The sequence below is a fragment of the Amia ocellicauda genome, chromosome 2 (assembly GCF_036373705.1).
Source record: "Amia ocellicauda isolate fAmiCal2 chromosome 2, fAmiCal2.hap1, whole genome shotgun sequence".
Taxonomy (NCBI): domain Eukaryota; kingdom Metazoa; phylum Chordata; class Actinopteri; order Amiiformes; family Amiidae; genus Amia; species Amia ocellicauda.
In genome coordinates, this window is record NC_089851.1 from 57502469 (window position 1) to 57518754 (window position 16286).

The 16286-nt window shown below is 46.6% G+C and overlaps 9 non-coding genes across 9 annotated transcripts; 8 read left to right on the plus strand and 1 right to left on the minus strand.

Moving 5' to 3' along the window:
- The first annotated feature begins 171 nt into the window (after nt 1-171).
- On the plus strand, nt 172-245 carry trnat-cgu (transfer RNA threonine (anticodon CGU)). Its single transcript has one exon. It is a non-coding gene; the product is annotated as a tRNA-Thr (tRNA).
- A 759-nt stretch (nt 246-1004) lies between these two features.
- On the plus strand, nt 1005-1078 carry trnat-cgu (transfer RNA threonine (anticodon CGU)). Its single transcript has one exon. It is a non-coding gene; the product is annotated as a tRNA-Thr (tRNA).
- A 1041-nt stretch (nt 1079-2119) lies between these two features.
- Nucleotides 2120-2193, plus strand: trnat-cgu (transfer RNA threonine (anticodon CGU)). Its single transcript has one exon. It is a non-coding gene; the product is annotated as a tRNA-Thr (tRNA).
- A 164-nt stretch (nt 2194-2357) lies between these two features.
- Nucleotides 2358-2431, minus strand: trnan-guu (transfer RNA asparagine (anticodon GUU)). The gene has a single exon. It is a non-coding gene; the product is annotated as a tRNA-Asn (tRNA).
- Nucleotides 2432-3111: 680 nt separating this feature from the next.
- Nucleotides 3112-3185, plus strand: trnat-cgu (transfer RNA threonine (anticodon CGU)). Its single transcript has one exon. It is a non-coding gene; the product is annotated as a tRNA-Thr (tRNA).
- A 1310-nt stretch (nt 3186-4495) lies between these two features.
- Nucleotides 4496-4569, plus strand: trnat-cgu (transfer RNA threonine (anticodon CGU)). The gene has a single exon. It is a non-coding gene; the product is annotated as a tRNA-Thr (tRNA).
- Nucleotides 4570-6203: 1634 nt separating this feature from the next.
- Nucleotides 6204-6277, plus strand: trnat-cgu (transfer RNA threonine (anticodon CGU)). The gene has a single exon. It is a non-coding gene; the product is annotated as a tRNA-Thr (tRNA).
- Nucleotides 6278-9374: 3097 nt separating this feature from the next.
- On the plus strand, nt 9375-9448 carry trnat-cgu (transfer RNA threonine (anticodon CGU)). The gene has a single exon. It is a non-coding gene; the product is annotated as a tRNA-Thr (tRNA).
- Nucleotides 9449-11941: 2493 nt separating this feature from the next.
- trnat-ugu (transfer RNA threonine (anticodon UGU)) lies at nt 11942-12015 on the plus strand. Its single transcript has one exon. It is a non-coding gene; the product is annotated as a tRNA-Thr (tRNA).
- The last annotated feature ends 4271 nt before the right edge of the window (nt 12016-16286 follow it).

A 16286-nucleotide genomic window follows, 5' to 3' on the forward strand; every position in this document is an offset into this window, starting at 1 on the left:
CATCCAGATTTTGTTTTGTTTTGTTTTGTTTTGTTTTGTTTTGTTTTGTTTTGTTTTGTTTTGTTTTGTTTTGTTTTGTTTTGTTTTGTTTTGTTTTGTTTTGTTTTGTTTTGTTTTGTTTTGTTTTGTTTCTTACGCCTGAGTGTAGGCACTGGGGAATGGGAGAGTCCTGGCACCGTGGCTTAGTTGGTCAAAGCGCCTGTCTCGTAAACAGGAAACCCTGGGTTCGACTCCTAGCAGTGCCTTGGTTTATGTTGGCCTAGGCAATGGAAAGGAAGTTTCTAAACGCTCAATACATTTTTCCAAGATGGCCGTTCGCAGCAAGCAGCTTAAGGTTACTGTAGCCGCAGTCTGGCAAGGTGACCGCCAGAAGTAGAAACAATAACAAGGGGCGGGTGGAAAAGTGGGCCGTCCCTGGGTGGATTCAAACCACCATCCTTTCGGTTAACAGCCGAACACGCTGACCGATTGCGCCACAGACACAGACAGAGGTGTTGTGCTTGCTGCAGTCGTGCAGTTCCTTCACAGTTGCCAGAAATCATTTCTTGCACACGATTTTCTTTGTCGTTGAATGCAACATACGTGACCATTGGGGGAGCGATAGCAAGCAAGAGAGTTAGATATTGAGAGTCATAGATTGATAGCTAGCTAAATAGCTAGATAGATAGCTAGATAGAAAGATGGATGGATGGACGGCAAGGCAAGCATCTGATTGACAGTGGTCCGTGATCTGCTGTTATGCTACTATGCTACTTACCTAACGTCCAATTCCCATTGCCGCCCCTGGACAGTCGCAACAGGGAGCTTGTTGCTCCCGTCAACCTTACATTTTCACCTCTGTGTGCTTCCTTTGTTGCAGCCTGCATCCAGATTTTGTTTTGTTTTGTTTTGTTTTGTTTTGTTTTGTTTTGTTTTGTTTTGTTTTGTTTTGTTTTGTTTTGTTTTGTTTTGTTTTGTTTTGTTTCTTACGCCTGAGTGTAGGCACTGGGGAATGGGAGAGTCCTGGCACCGTGGCTTAGTTGGTCAAAGCGCCTGTCTCGTAAACAGGAAACCCTGGGTTCGACTCCTAGCAGTGCCTTGGTTTATGTTGGCCTAGGCAATGGAAAGGAAGTTTCTAAACGCTCAATACATTTTTCCAAGATGGCCGTTCGCAGCAAGCAGCTTAAGGTTACTGTAGCCGCAGTCTGGCAAGGTGACCGCCAGAAGTAGAAACAATAACAAGGGGCGGGTGGAAAAGTGGGCCGTCCCTGGGTGGATTCAAACCACCATCCTTTCGGTTAACAGCCGAACACGCTGACCGATTGCGACACAGACACAGACGGAGGTGTTGTGCTTGCTGCAGTCGTGCAGTTCCTTCACAGTTGCCAGAAATCATTGCCAGCACACGATTTTCTTTGTCGTTGAATGCAACATACGTGACCATTGGGGGAGCGATAGCAAGCAAGAGAGTTAGATATTGAGAGTCATAGATTGATAGCTAGCTAAATAGCTAGATAGATAGCTAGATAGATAGATAGATAGATAGATGGATGGACGGCAAGGCAAGCATCTGATTGACAGTGGTCCGTGATCTGCTGTTATGCTACTATGCTACTGACCATTGGGGGAGCGATAGCAAGCAAGAGAGTTAGATATCGAGAGTCATAGATGGATGGATGGATGGACGGCAAGGCAAGCATCTGATTGACAGTGGTCCGTGATCTGCTGTTATGCTACTATGCTACTGACCATTGGGGGAGCGATAGCAAGCAAGAGAGTTAGATATCGAGAGTCATAGATAGATAGATGGATAAATGGACGGCAAGGCAAGCATCTGATTGACAGTGGTCCGTGATCTGCTGTTATGCTACTATGCTACTTACCTAACGTCCAATTCCCATTGCCGCCCCTGGACAGTCGCAACAGGGAGCTTGTTGCTCCCGTCAACCTTACGTTTTCACCTCTGTGTGCTTCCTTTGTTGCAGCCTGCATCCAGATTTTGTTTTGTTTTGTTTTGTTTTGTTTTGTTTTGTTTTGTTTTGTTTTGTTTTGTTTTGTTTTGTTTTGTTTTGTTTTGTTTTGTTTTGTTTTGTTTTGTTTCTTACGCCTGAGTGTAGGCACTGGGGAATGGGAGAGTCCTGGCACCGTGGCTTAGTTGGTCAAAGCGCCTGTCTCGTAAACAGGAAACCCTGGGTTCAACTCCTAGCAGTGCCTTGGTTTATGTTGGCCTAGGCAATGGAAAGGAAGTTTCTAAATGCTCAATACATTTTTCCAAGATGGCCGTCCGCAGCAAGCAGCTTAAGGTTACTGTAGCCGCAGTCTGGCAAGGTGACCGCCAGAAGTAGAAACAATAACAAGGGGCGGGGGGAAAAGTGGGCCGTACCTGGGTGGATTCAAACCACCATTCTTTCGGTTAACAGCCGAACACGCTGACCGATTGCGCCACAGACACAGACGGAGGTGTTGTGCTTGCTGCAGTCGTGCAGTTCCTTCACAGTTGCCAGAAATCATTGCCAGCACACGATTTTCTTTGTCGTTGAATGCAACATACGTGACCATTGGGGGAGCGATAGCAAGCAAGAGAGTTAGATATTGAGAGTCATAGATTGATAGCTAGCTAAATAGCTAGATAGATAGCTAGATAGATAGATAGATAGATGGATGGATGGACGGCAAGGCAAGCATCTGATTGACAGTGGTCCGTGATCTGCTGTTATGCTACTATGCTACTGACCATTGGGGGAGCGATAGCAAGCAAGAGAGTTAGATATGGAGAGTCATAGATAGATAGATAGATGGATGGATGGATGGATGGACGGCAAGGCAAGCATCTGATTGACAGTGGTCTGTGATCTGCTGTTATGCTACTATGCTACTTACCTAACGTCCAATTCCCATTGCCGCCCCTGGACAGTCGCAACAGGGAGCTTGTTGCTCCCGTCAACCTTACGTTTTCACCTCTGTGTGCTTCCTTTGTTGCAGCCTGCATCCAGATTTTGTTTTGTTTTGTTTTGTTTTGTTTTGTTTTGTTTTGTTTTGTTTTGTTTTGTTTTGTTTTGTTTTGTTTTGTTTTGTTTTGTTTTGTTTTGTTTCTTACGCCTGAGTGTAGGCACTGGGGAATGGGAGAGTCCTGGCACCGTGGCTTAGTTGGTCAAAGCGCCTGTCTCGTAAACAGGAAACCCTGGGTTCGACTCCTAGCAGTGCCTTGGTTTATGTTGGCCTAGGCAATGGAAAGGAAGTTTCTAAACGCTCAATACATTTTTCCAAGATGGCCGTCCGCAGCAAGCAGCTTAAGGTTACTGTAGCCGCAGTCTGGCAAGGTGACCGCCAGAAGTAGAAACAATAACAAGGGGCGGGGGGAAAAGTGGGCCGTCCCTGGGTGGATTCAAACCACCATCCTTTCGGTTAACAGCCGAACACGCTGACCGATTGCGCCACAGACACAGATGTTGTGCTTGCTGCAGTCGTGCAGTTCCTTCACAGTTGCCAGAAATCATTGCCAGCACACGATTTTCTTTGTCGTTGAATGCAACATACGTGACCATTGGGGGAGCGATAGCAAGCAAGAGAGTTAGATATTGAGAGTCATAGATAGATAGATAGATAGATGGATGGATGGATGGACGGCAAGGCAAGCATCTGATTGACAGTGGTCCGTGATCTGCTGTTATGCTACTATGCTACTGACCATTGGGGGAGCGATAGCAAGCAAGAGAGTTAGATATGGAGAGTCATAGATAGATAGATAGATAGATGGATGGATGGATGGACGGCAAGGCAAGCATCTGATTGACAGTGGTCCGTGATCTGCTGTTATGCTACTATGCTACTGACCATTGGGGGAGCGATAGCAAGCAAGAGAGTTAGATATCGAGAGTCATAGATGGATAGATAGATAGATGGATGGATAAATGGACGGCAAGGCAAGCATCTGATTGACAGTGGTCCGTGATCTGCTGTTATGCTACTATGCTACTGACCATTGGGGGAGCGATAGCAAGCAAGAGAGTTAGATATCGAGAGTCATAGATGGATGGATGGATGGACGGCAAGGCAAGCATCTGATTGACAGTGGTCCGTGATCTGCTGTTATGCTACTATGCTACTGACCATTGGGGGAGCGATAGCAAGCAAGAGAGTTAGATATCGAGAGTCATAGATAGATAGATGGATAAATGGACGGCAAGGCAAGCATCTGATTGACAGTGGTCCGTGATCTGCTGTTATGCTACTATGCTACTTACCTAACGTCCAATTCCCATTGCCGCCCCTGGACAGTCGCAACAGGGAGCTTGTTGCTCCCGTCAACCTTACGTTTTCACCTCTGTGTGCTTCCTTTGTTGCAGCCTGCATCCAGATTTTGTTTTGTTTTGTTTTGTTTTGTTTTGTTTTGTTTTGTTTTGTTTTGTTTTGTTTTGTTTTGTTTTGTTTTGTTTTGTTTTGTTTTGTTTTGTTTTGTTTTGTTTTGTTTTGTTTCTTACGCCTGAGTGTAGGCACTGGGGAATGGGAGAGTCCTGGCACCGTGGCTTAGTTGGTCAAAGCGCCTGTCTCGTAAACAGGAAACCCTGGGTTCGACTCCTAGCAGTGCCTTGGTTTATGTTGGCCTAGGCAATGGAAAGGAAGTTTCTAAACGCTCAATACATTTTTCCAAGATGGCCGTCCGCAGCAAGCAGCTTAAGGTTACTGTAGCCGCAGTCTGGCAAGGTGACCGCCAGAAGTAGAAACAATAACAAGGGGCGGGGGGAAAAGTGGGCCGTCCCTGGGTGGATTCAAACCACCATCCTTTCGGTTAACAGCCGAACACGCTGACCGATTGCGCCACAGACACAGACAGAGGTGTTGTGCTTGCTGCAGTCGTGCAGTTCCTTCACAGTTGCCAGAAATCATTGCCAGCACACGATTTTCTTTGTCGTTGAATGCAACATACGTGACCATTGGGGGAGCGATAGCAAGCAAGAGAGTTAGATATTGAGAGTCATAGATAGATAGATAGATAGATGGATGGATGGATGGACGGCAAGGCAAGCATCTGATTGACAGTGGTCCGTGATCTGCTGTTATGCTACTATGCTACTGACCATTGGGGGAGCGATAGCAAGCAAGAGAGTTAGATATGGAGAGTCATAGATAGATAGATAGATAGATGGATGGATGGATGGACGGCAAGGCAAGCATCTGATTGACAGTGGTCCGTGATCTGCTGTTATGCTACTATGCTACTGACCATTGGGGGAGCGATAGCAAGCAAGAGAGTTAGATATCGAGAGTCATAGATGGATGGATGGATGGACGGCAAGGCAAGCATCTGATTGACAGTGGTCCGTGATCTGCTGTTATGCTACTATGCTACTGACCAATTGGGGAGCGATAGCAAGCAAGAGAGTTAGATATCGAGAGTCATAGATAGATAGATAGATAGATAGATGGATGGATAAATGGACGGCAAGGCAAGCATCTGATTGACAGTGGTCCGTGATCTGCTGTTATGCTACTATGCTACTGACCATTGGGGGAGCGATAGCAAGCAAGAGAGTTAGATATCGAGAGTCATAGATAGATAGATAGATAGATGGATGGATAAATGGACGGCAAGGCAAGCATCTGATTGACAGTGGTCCGTGATCTGCTGTTATGCTACTATGCTACTGACCATTGGGGGAGCGATAGCAAGCAAGAGAGTTAGATATCGAGAGTCATAGATAGATAGATAGATAGATGGATGGATAAATGGACGGCAAGGCAAGCATCTGATTGACAGTGGTCCGTGATCTGCTGTTATGCTACTATGCTACTGACCATTGGGGGAGCGATAGCAAGCAAGAGAGTTAGATATCGAGAGTCATAGATAGATAGATAGATAGATAGATGGATGGATGGACGGAAAGGCAAGCATCTGATTGACAGTGGTCCGTGATCTGCTGTTATGCTACTATGCTACTTACCTAACGTCCAATTCCCATTGCCGCCCCTGGACAGTCGCAACAGGGAGCTTGTTGCTCCCGTCAACCTTACGTTTTCACCTCTGTGTGCTTCCTTTGTTGCAGCCTGCATCCAGATTTTGTTTTGTTTTGTTTTGTTTTGTTTTGTTTTGTTTTGTTTTGTTTTGTTTTGTTTTGTTTTGTTTTGTTTTGTTTTGTTTTGTTTTGTTTTGTTTTGTTTTGTTTTGTTTTGTTTTGTTTTGTTTCTTACGCCTGAGTGTAGGCACTGGGGAATGGGAGAGTCCTGGCACCGTGGCTTAGTTGGTCAAAGCGCCTGTCTCGTAAACAGGAAACCCTGGGTTCGACCCCTAGCAGTGCCTTGGTTTATGTTGGCCTAGGCAATGGAAAGGAAGTTTCTAAACGCTCAATACATTTTTCCAAGATGGCCGTCTGCAGCAATCAGCTTAAGGTTACTGTAGCCGCAGTCTGGCAAGGTGACCGCCAGAAGTAGAAACAATAACAAGGGGCGGGGGGAAAAGTGGGCCGTCCCTGGGTGGATTCAAACCACCATCCTTTCGAATAACAGCCGAACACGCTGACCGATTGCGCCACAGACACAGACGGAGGTGTTGTGCTTGCTGCAGTCGTGCAGTTCCTTCACAGTTGCCAGAAATCATTTCCAGCACACGATTTTCTTTGTCGTTGAATGCAACATACGTGACCATTGGGGGAGCGATAGCAAGCAAGAGAGTTAGATATTGAGAGTCATAGATTGATAGCTAGCTAAATAGCTAGATGGATGGATGGATGGACGGCAAGGCAAGCATCTGATTGACAGTGGTCCGTGATCTACTGTTATGCTACTATTCTACTGACCATTGGGGGAGCGATAGCAAGCAAGAGAGTTAGATATTGAGAGTCATAGATTGATAGCTATCTAGATAGCTAGATTGATAGATAGATAGATAGATGGATGGATGGACGACAAGGCAAGCATCTGATTGACAGTGGTCCATGATCTGCTGATATGCTACTATTCTACTGACCATTGGGGGAGCGATAGCAAGCAAGAGAGTTAGATATCGAGAGTCATAGATAGATAGATAGATAGATAGATGGATGGATGGATGGACGGCAAGGCAAGCATCTGATTGACAGTGTTCCGTGATCTGCTGTTATGCTACTGACCATTGGGGGAGCGATAGCAAGCAAGAGAGTTAGATATCGAGAGACATAGATACATAGAAAGATAGATGGATGGATGGATGGACGGCAAGGCAAGCATCTGATTGACAGTGGTCTGTGATCTGCTGTTATGCAACTATGCTACTGACCATTGGGGGAGCGATAGCAAGCAAGAGAGTTAGATATCGAGAGTCATAGATAGATGGATGGATGGATGGACGGCAAGGCAAGCATCTGATTGACAGTGGTCCGTGATCTGCTGTCATGCTACTATGCTACTGACCATTGGGGGAGCGATAGCAAGCAAGAGAGTTAGATATCAAGAGTCATAGATAGATAGATAGATAGATGGATGGACGGCAAGGCAAGCATCTGATTGACAGTGGTCCGTGATCTGCTGTTATGCTACAATGCTACTGACCATTGGGGGAGCGATAGCAAGCAAGAGAGTTAGATATTGAGAGTCATAGATAGATAGATAGATAGATGGATGGATGGATGGACGGCAAGGCAAGCACCTGATTGACAGTGGTCCGTGATTTGCTACTATGCTACTGACCATTGGGGGAGCGATAGCAAGCAAGAGAGTTAGATATCAAGAGTCATAGATAGATAAATAGATAGATGGATGGATGGACGGCAAGGCAAGCATCTGATTGACAGTGGTCCGTGATCTGCTGTTATGCTACTATGCTACTGACCATTGGGGGAGCGATAGCAAGCAAGAGAGTTAGATATCAAGAGTCATAGATGGATAGATAGATAGATGGATGGACGGCAAGGCAAGCATCTGATTGACAGTGGTCCGTGATCTGCTGTTATGCTACTATGCTACTGACCATTGGGGGAGCGATAGCAAGCAAGAGAGTTAGATATCGAGAGACATAGATACATAGAAAGATAGATGGATGGATGGATGGACGGCAAGGCAAGCATCTGATTGACAGTGGTCTGTGATCTGCTGTTATGCAACTATGCTACTGACCATTGGGGGAGCGATAGCAAGCAAGAGAGTTAGATATCGAGAGTCATAGATAGATGGATGGATGGATGGACGGCAAGGCAAGCATCTGATTGACAGTGGTCCATGATCTGCTGTTATGCTACAATGCTACTGACCATTGGGGGAGCGATAGCAAGCAAGAGAGTTAGATATCAAGAGTTATAGATAGATAGATAGATAGATGGATGGACTGCAAGGCAAGCATCTGATTGACAGTGGTCCGTGATCTGCTGTTATGCTACTATGCTACTGACCATTGGGGGAGCGATAGCAAGCAAGAGAGTTAGATATTGAGAGTCATAGATAGATAGATAGATAGATAGATGGATGGATGGATGGACGGCAAGGCAAGCACCTGATTGACAGTGGTCCGTGATTTGCTACTATGCTACTGACCATTGGGGGAGCGATAGCAAGCAAGAGAGTTAGATATCAAGAGTCATAGATAGATAAATAGATAGATGGATGGATGGACGGCAAGGCAAGCATCTGATTGACAGTTGTCCGTGATCTGCTGTTATGCTACTATGCTACTGACCATTGGGGGAGCGTTAGCAAGCAAGAGAGTTAGATATCGAGAGACATAGATACATAGAAAGATAGATGGATGGATGGATGGACGGCAAGGCAAGCATCTGATTGACAGTGGTCTGTGATCTGCTGTTATGCAACTATGCTACTGACCATTGGGGGAGCGATAGCAAGCAAGAGAGTTAGATATCGAGAGTCATAGATAGATAGATAGATGGATGGATGGATGGACGGCAAGGCAAGCATCTGATTGACAGTGGTCCGTGATCTGCTGTTATGCTACAATGCTACTGACCATTGGGGGAGCGATAGCAAGCAAGAGAGTTAGATATCGAGAGTCATAGATAGATAGATAGATAGATGGATGGATGGACGGCAAGGCAAGCATCTGATTGCAAGATAGGCTTATCGTAAAGCCATCAGAGGACGTAATGAACCGGAAAGCCAACTGGACAGAAGCCGGTTTGTAAAGAAGAACCAGAACCCAAAGGACACGCGCTACGCGCACCTAACGGCCAACGTCCAATTCCCATTGCAGCCCCTGGACAGTCGCAACAGGGAGCTTGTTGCTCCCGTCAACCTTACGTTTTCACCTCTGCGTGCTTCCTTTGTTGCAGCCTGCATCCAGATTTTTTTTTTGTTTTGTTTTGTTTTGTTTTGTTTTGTTTTGTTTTGTTTTGTTTTGTTTTGTTTTGTTTTGTTTTGTTTTGTTTTGTTCCTTACGCCTGAGTGTAGGCACTGGGGAATGGGAGAGTCCTGGCACCGTGGCTTAGTTGGTCAAAGCACCTGTCTCGTAAACAGGAAACCCTGGGTTCGACCCCTAGCAGTGCCTTGGTTTATGTTGGCCTAGGCAATGGAAAGGAAGTTTCTAAACGCTCAATACATTTTTCCAAGATGGCCGTCTGCAGCAATCAGCTTAAGGTTACTGTAGCCGCAGTCTGGCAAGGTGACCGCCAGAAGTAGAAACAATAACAAGGGGTGGGGGGAAAAGTTGGCCGTCCCTTGGTGGATTCAAACCACCATCCTTTCGGTTAACAGCCAAACGCGCTGAGCGATTGCACCACAGAGACAGACAGAGGTGTTGTGCTTGCTGCAGTCGTGCAGCTCCTTCACAGTTGCCAGAAATCATTTCCAGCACACGATTTTCTTTGTCGTTGAATGCAACATACGTGACCATTGGGGGAGCGATAGCAAGCAAGAGAGTTAGATATCGAGAGTCATAGATAGATAGCTCGCTAGCTAGATAGCTAGCTAGCTAGATAGATAGATGGATGGATGGATGGCAAGGCAAGCATCTGATTGACAGTGGTCCGTGATCTGCTGTTATGCTACTATGCTACTGACCATTGGGGGAGCGATAGCAAGCAAGAGAGATAGATATCGAGAGTCATAGATAGATAGATAGATGGATGGATGGCAAGGCTAGCATCTGATTGACAGTGGTCCGTGATCTGCTGTTATGCTACTATGCTACTGACCATTGGGGGAGCGATAGCCAGCAAAGAGAGTTAGATATCGAGAGTCATAGATAGATAGATAGATAGATAGATAGACGGCAAGGCAAGCATCTGATTGACAGTGGTCCGTGATCTGCTGTTATGCTACTATCGGCAGCAGCAGCTGCAGTCTTGGTGCCGTCAACCTTACGTTTACACCTCTGTGTGCTTCCTTTGTTGCAGCCTGCATCCAGATTTTGTTTTGTTTTGTTTTGTTTTGTTTTGTTTTGTTCCTTACGCCTGAGTGTAGAGTCATAGCTAGCTAACTAGCAAGCGAGAGTTAGATATCGAGAGTCATAGATAGATAGATAGATAGATAGATAGATAGATAGATAGATAGATAGATAGATAGATAGATAGATAGATGGATAGATGGATGGACGGCAAGGCAAGCATCTGATTGACAGTGGTCCGTGATCTGCTGTTCTGCTACTATTGGCAGCATCTTGGCTTAGTTGGTTAAGGTGCCTGTTTAGCAAACAGGAGATCCTGGGTTTGAATCCCAGCAGTGCCTTAGGTGGGCTTTATGTGCACCTTGTGAAGCTTGTGCTTTATATTTGTTGTGTTATGAGTGTGTATTGTGGTGACCACTATCCCCTGCTGGTGCTGTTGTGCATACATGGTTCCAGGTGAGGATGTGGTGGACTACAGATGACCTAATTTATGGAACGGATATAAAAGGAGAAAGGGAAGAGGAACAGGAGAAATGAGACGCCATGGTGGGGGAATACTTCAACCGCGGATTCATTGCACAAAAGACTGTTAAATTAATCTTTCGCCCACTTTGGAAGTCTTGACCATAATGGACATGTTATAATCAACACTTCCATGATTTCCACGGCACCTCAGCGTCGGTTGTGATATGAACTGGTAAAGGACTGGGGGAACTTCATTGTGGACTTTGTATCGCCACCATTTGTAATAGTGTCTGATTTGTTATGACTTTTGTTGTCCTTCCTTTTTCATGATCTTTTTGCTCATCTTAAATGTGCTGTAATTTATTCCAAATACATTTCATTGTGCTAGGATACACACATTTGTATCAGTTGTTTGAGTTGTTTGCTGTCACATTATTCGTTGTGTGCAGGTTGGGAGGGGCTGTTAAATATCCCACCCGAACTGTTACATCAACCCTTAGTTTTAGCAAGATAGGCTAATAGTAAAGCCATTGGAGGACGTTATGAAGCGGAAAGCCAACAGGACAGATGAAAGTTTTTAAAGAAGAACCAAAACCCAAAGGACATCCCTGCGTGGGCTACGCGCACCTAACGGCCGATGTCGAATTCCCATTGCCACCCGCGGGACAAGCTCACCAGGAAGCTTGTTGCTCCCATCAACCTTACGTGTACACCTCTGTGTGCTTCCTTTGTTGCAGCCTGGATCCACACTTTGTTTTGTTTTGTTTCTTTATTTTGTCTAATGCATTTTCAGTTATTTTCAATGTATTTGACTTTTTTGTTGGTGTGCAGTTTTTGCTTTTATCACGTTTTGTTTATTTGATTTGAGCACATTTATTTTAAAAGTTAATTGTTTTAGTTTTGTTAAAATCACAAAGATTTTAAAATTTTTAAGTGATTTTAAGGATTGATATGTCAATGTTTTTAATCATAAGTATTAAAAATTGAATTGTTTTTATTGATGAAAAGAAAATACTAAATCCAATAAAATAGTATTTGTTTTGTTTTGTTTTGTTTTGTTTTGTTTTGTTTTGTTTTGTTTTGTTTTGTTTTGTTTTGTTTTGTTTTGTTTTGTTTTGTTTTGTTTTGTTTTGTTTTGTTTTGTTTTGCTCCTTACCCCTGAGTGTAGGCACTGGGGAACAGGGGAGTACTGGCGCTGTGGCTTAGTTGGTCAAAGCACCTATCTTGTAAACAGGAAACTCTGGGTTTGAATCCCAGCAGTGCCTTGGTTTATGTTGATCTAGGCAATGTAAAGGAAGCTTCTAAAACCTCCTTAGACTTTAGCAAGATGGCCGTCCACAGCAAGCAGCATAAGGTTACTGTGGCTGAAGGAAAGCCGCAGTCTGGCAAGCTGACCGCCCGAAGTAGAAATAATAACAGGGGGTGGGGGGAAAAGGGGGCCCTCCCTGGGTGCATTCTAAAGGTCAACAGCTAATCGATTACACCACAGAGACAGACAAAGGTGTTCCTGCTGACACGTTTGAAGAAGGGCAAAAGGAACACTGGATATGTCAGAAGTGGGACTTGAACTCCAGAGGAGACTGCAACATGAACGCAGCCTCTTAGACTGCTCGGACATCCTGACCACTCGGCAGGGTACTAGGAATGCGAGTAGTGGTCCAGGATTGCCTTCCGCAGCCTGAGCTGACCGAAGGACACTCACAAGGTGGAATAAAGTAGGCAGGTGAGGCAGGGATGCTGCCCTCACCTTGCTCTGACAAATTTAGAACCGTAAAAGGACGTGGCGGAAGATGTGGGGGCAGCAGGGGCACCAGGGGCAGCTCCTCATTAGTATAGTGGTGAGTATGTCTACCTGTCTTGCGGGAGACCGGGGATTGATTCCGGGGAGTGGTGGGGGAAGCCTACACAAAGGACTTGAGAAGAAGAAAGAGAAAGGTGTGCAAACTGATGTCACATTGTGCAACGTTAATTAGCAACAGGAAGTACTTGATGGCAATGATAACGTGGAGCACTCTCCACTGCAGATCCCAAGCTCTCTTTTCAGCAGTGGCTGATACACACTGTGCCATACTGGCTCCCCCTTCCCCTCCTCCCCCCCAGCCTGTCCCTCCAGGGCATGTCAGTTAGCGGCAAGAGCTGCGTTTGGTGCTGGGCCTTCACACAGGCCCCATCCAGGGACAACTCCTGCGGACCCCTCCTCAACAGGGTCCCTGAGAGGCCTCCATCATACCTCAGGGAAGGGGGAAACCAGCAAATTGGGGAACTTGAACTGGGGCTCTGGGGTCTGGAGCTGGAGGAAACACTCCCTCAGCAGCAGTTTCCCTTCAGAAGGCAGGGTGGCACCGGCCTCGGCCGAGCAGAATACCTGTCCAGCGCAGGGAGCGCACACCCATTTTCCCTTCCAGGCTGTCCACAATCCTCCAGCCAGCAGATCATGCAGCTGGAACACCCCGGTCCAGATGATGGGCATCTGGAGCAGCCAGTGCAGGATGAGGGAGCTGTACACATGTCAGGCTGTGAGCAGCTGCCAGGCCCTCAACACACTGCGGTAGAACCCAGGAAGGTTGCCTGCTGCCAGCCTGCTAATGTCCATCAGGGACATTGCACTGTCCACCTGCAGCGTCCCCACATGACGGAGCAAGGTCCACGTAAGCGGCCTCCAGGACAGGAGGCTCGGCCCGTAGACCAGCTTCTGCAGGAACTGCAGATGGAAAGCAGCCATCCTGCACTCCACGTCCACCAGCCCTTGCCCCCCCTCCTCACGGGGCAGGTATAGTAGCCCCTTTCACAGCCAGTGCAGACCAGTCCAGAAGAAGACCGCTGAGGGAGCAGCCAGCGCCATCGCCCGAGCCTCCCCCGCAGCCCCTCCGGCATCCCCTCCCAGTTCCTCTGCTCCATGGCCTGATCCCCCAGGTGCACCCCCAAGTACTTGAGACCACCTCTGCACCACTGTAATCCTCCAGGGAGTTGCAGGCCTCCCTGCCCCCCCAACTCCCCCAGCAGCAACCCCGTGCTCTTGGACCAGTTCACTTTGGTTTAAGTCCCAGAGCGAGGTGCTGATTCTGTCCACATCCCCCTCGCACCCCACCAGCACCACCACATCATCAGCGTAGGCAGAGAAGCGGAAGGGTGTCGGGCAGCGAGGGACATAAAGCCCCCCCACCACTCTGTGCAGCTCCTGCAGCAATGGCTCAATGGCCATGGAGTGGAGCATCCCAACATGGGGCAGCCCTGCCAGATTCCCCTGTACACCCTGAAGGGGGCGCTCAAGCCAACATTGATTTTCAATATGTTTTGAGTGTCACCATAGAGCACCCTGGTCATGGCTATGAAAACAGGGCTGAACCCAAAAGCCTCCATCATCCGCCACAGGTACTGGTGCTCAACCCGGTCAAAAGCCTTTTCCTGGTCCAGCGCAATGAGACCAGTCTTTAACCCCAACAGCCTGGAGACCTCCATGATGTGCCTAATGAACAGGATGTTGTCCTGTATGGACCTACCAGGCACACAGTAGGACTGGTCAGGGTGGATCAGATGGATCAGGCCATCACTCTGGAGAGGAGCTTCAGTTCTAGCACAGGTCATCCTTCTTGGGCAACAGTGCCACGAGGGCACGCCTGCAGCTCACTTGCAGCGCCCCTTGCTGGATGCTCTCCTGCATCACTGCCAGCAGGTCAGTCCCCAGCAGACCCCAGAAGGTGCTATAAAACTCAACTGGCAGGCCATCAATGCCCTGGGCCTTCCTTGTACTCAACCCATGAAGAGCAGCAGTAAGCTCCTGCAGGGTGAGCTCCCCCTCCAGCCCAGCCTGCTTCTCCTCCGGCACCTGCGGCAGGTCTCCAAGGAGATGCTGCATGTTGGTCTGAGGCTCATCCACCTCACTGGAGTACAGTGTAAATCTGATCAAGCCTGGATAGGGAGAGAGTGTCCTCCCGCACCTCCGACCAGCTATACTGCCTTTCTGCCCCATACAAACTCCTCCACACATCCTGCAGGTCATGCCTCTCCTGCAGCTCCCTCATCTCCCTGGCAGACTGGGAGTGCGGCTCAGTGTGGTTCCTGTCAAGTTTGTCATGCAGGGTGCAATTAAAATCAATAATTGTCATTGTCAAGCTGTTTTAACCCCCCCACTCTCTCCCTGCCATTTGTTGGTGCATATACATTTATAAAAACAAACAATCGTCTCTCAACTACTGCCTTGACAACAAGCAGGCGTCCTTCCACCACCTCAGTCATTAAAACAGAAACTAATCTAAAATGCCCTGAAAATAAAACTGTAACTCCTGCACTCTGTCTTGACCCATGACTAAAACAAATCTCGCCTTTCCAATTCCTGACCCACTCCCCCTCTAGCGTGCTCTGTGTGCATCTGCATCTAAAAAGATCACGGACAGGCATTTCTGCTTGACATACTAAAACACAGCCGCTCTCTTTAACGCATCCATTCATACTTTAATTGTGTCCATTATAGAAGTAGAGTGAGTAACACACACAAAGAAAACAGACAGCAGAAAAAAATAAGTCAAGCACCCCCGTCCATCATTTTAAGTAGGTTTAGCAGACGCTTTTAATCCTATATCCTTCTTGATCTGTAAAGCGATCTGCTCCCTGTCCCTTCCTCATCGGGATACACCTGCTTCTCCACATCCCCCGCTATGGACTAGTTATCCATTGAAGTCTCCCCGTGCAGGTTTGAATCCTGCTGACTATGACGCCAAAGAATAGTGCCAGCCCCCCTATGGCTTGTTGGCCCCCATTCGTAAAATCTGTTTCTCTCACACATTTTTTTGCAATCTCTCTCTCTCGCTCTATGACTTTATAATATATAAATCTACATATAGAGATTGGAATCTATTGGAATTATTGTGTTGCTCTTGCTCTTCCTCCTTTCTCTGGTCATTGGGGTGACATTTCTTTCTTGTTCCCAAGTCCTTTGTGTAGGCTTCCCCCCCTAGGTGGGGGAAGCAAAACCAGAGAAGGAGCCTGCTATTGGGAAATCAAACCCCAGTCTCCCGCATGACAGGCAGGGATACTCAACGCTATTCTAATGAGGAGCTGCCCTTGCAGCCCCCATATCTTCCGCCACGTCTTTTTCCAGTTCTAAAAGTTGAGGGCAGCCTATAAGCCTATAAGAACTGGCACATACAAGATCTGGGGGAGCTCAGGATCCCATGATGGGACCCACCTCCGGGGACGGTCAGTTCCCCCTGCTGGAGCCCGAGTCCAAGATCTTTTAATTAATTTATGGATGATTGTTTTTAAAACGATTTTAAAAATGAATCTTAATTGTTTTTAAAGATTTAGTTGTTTTTAAACCACTAATTGTTTTAGGGGTTTTTTGGTTTAGTTTTGTTATATTCTTTTGTCAAATACATTGACTGTTTTGGATTTAATTTTAAATGCATTGGACCTTTTTTGTTTGTTTTTTATTTTTACCTTTTTAATTGTTTTTTTTATTTTGTCCAATGCATTTTCAGTTATTTTCAATGTATTTGACTTTTATGTTGGTGAGCAGTTTTGCTTTAATCACGTTTGT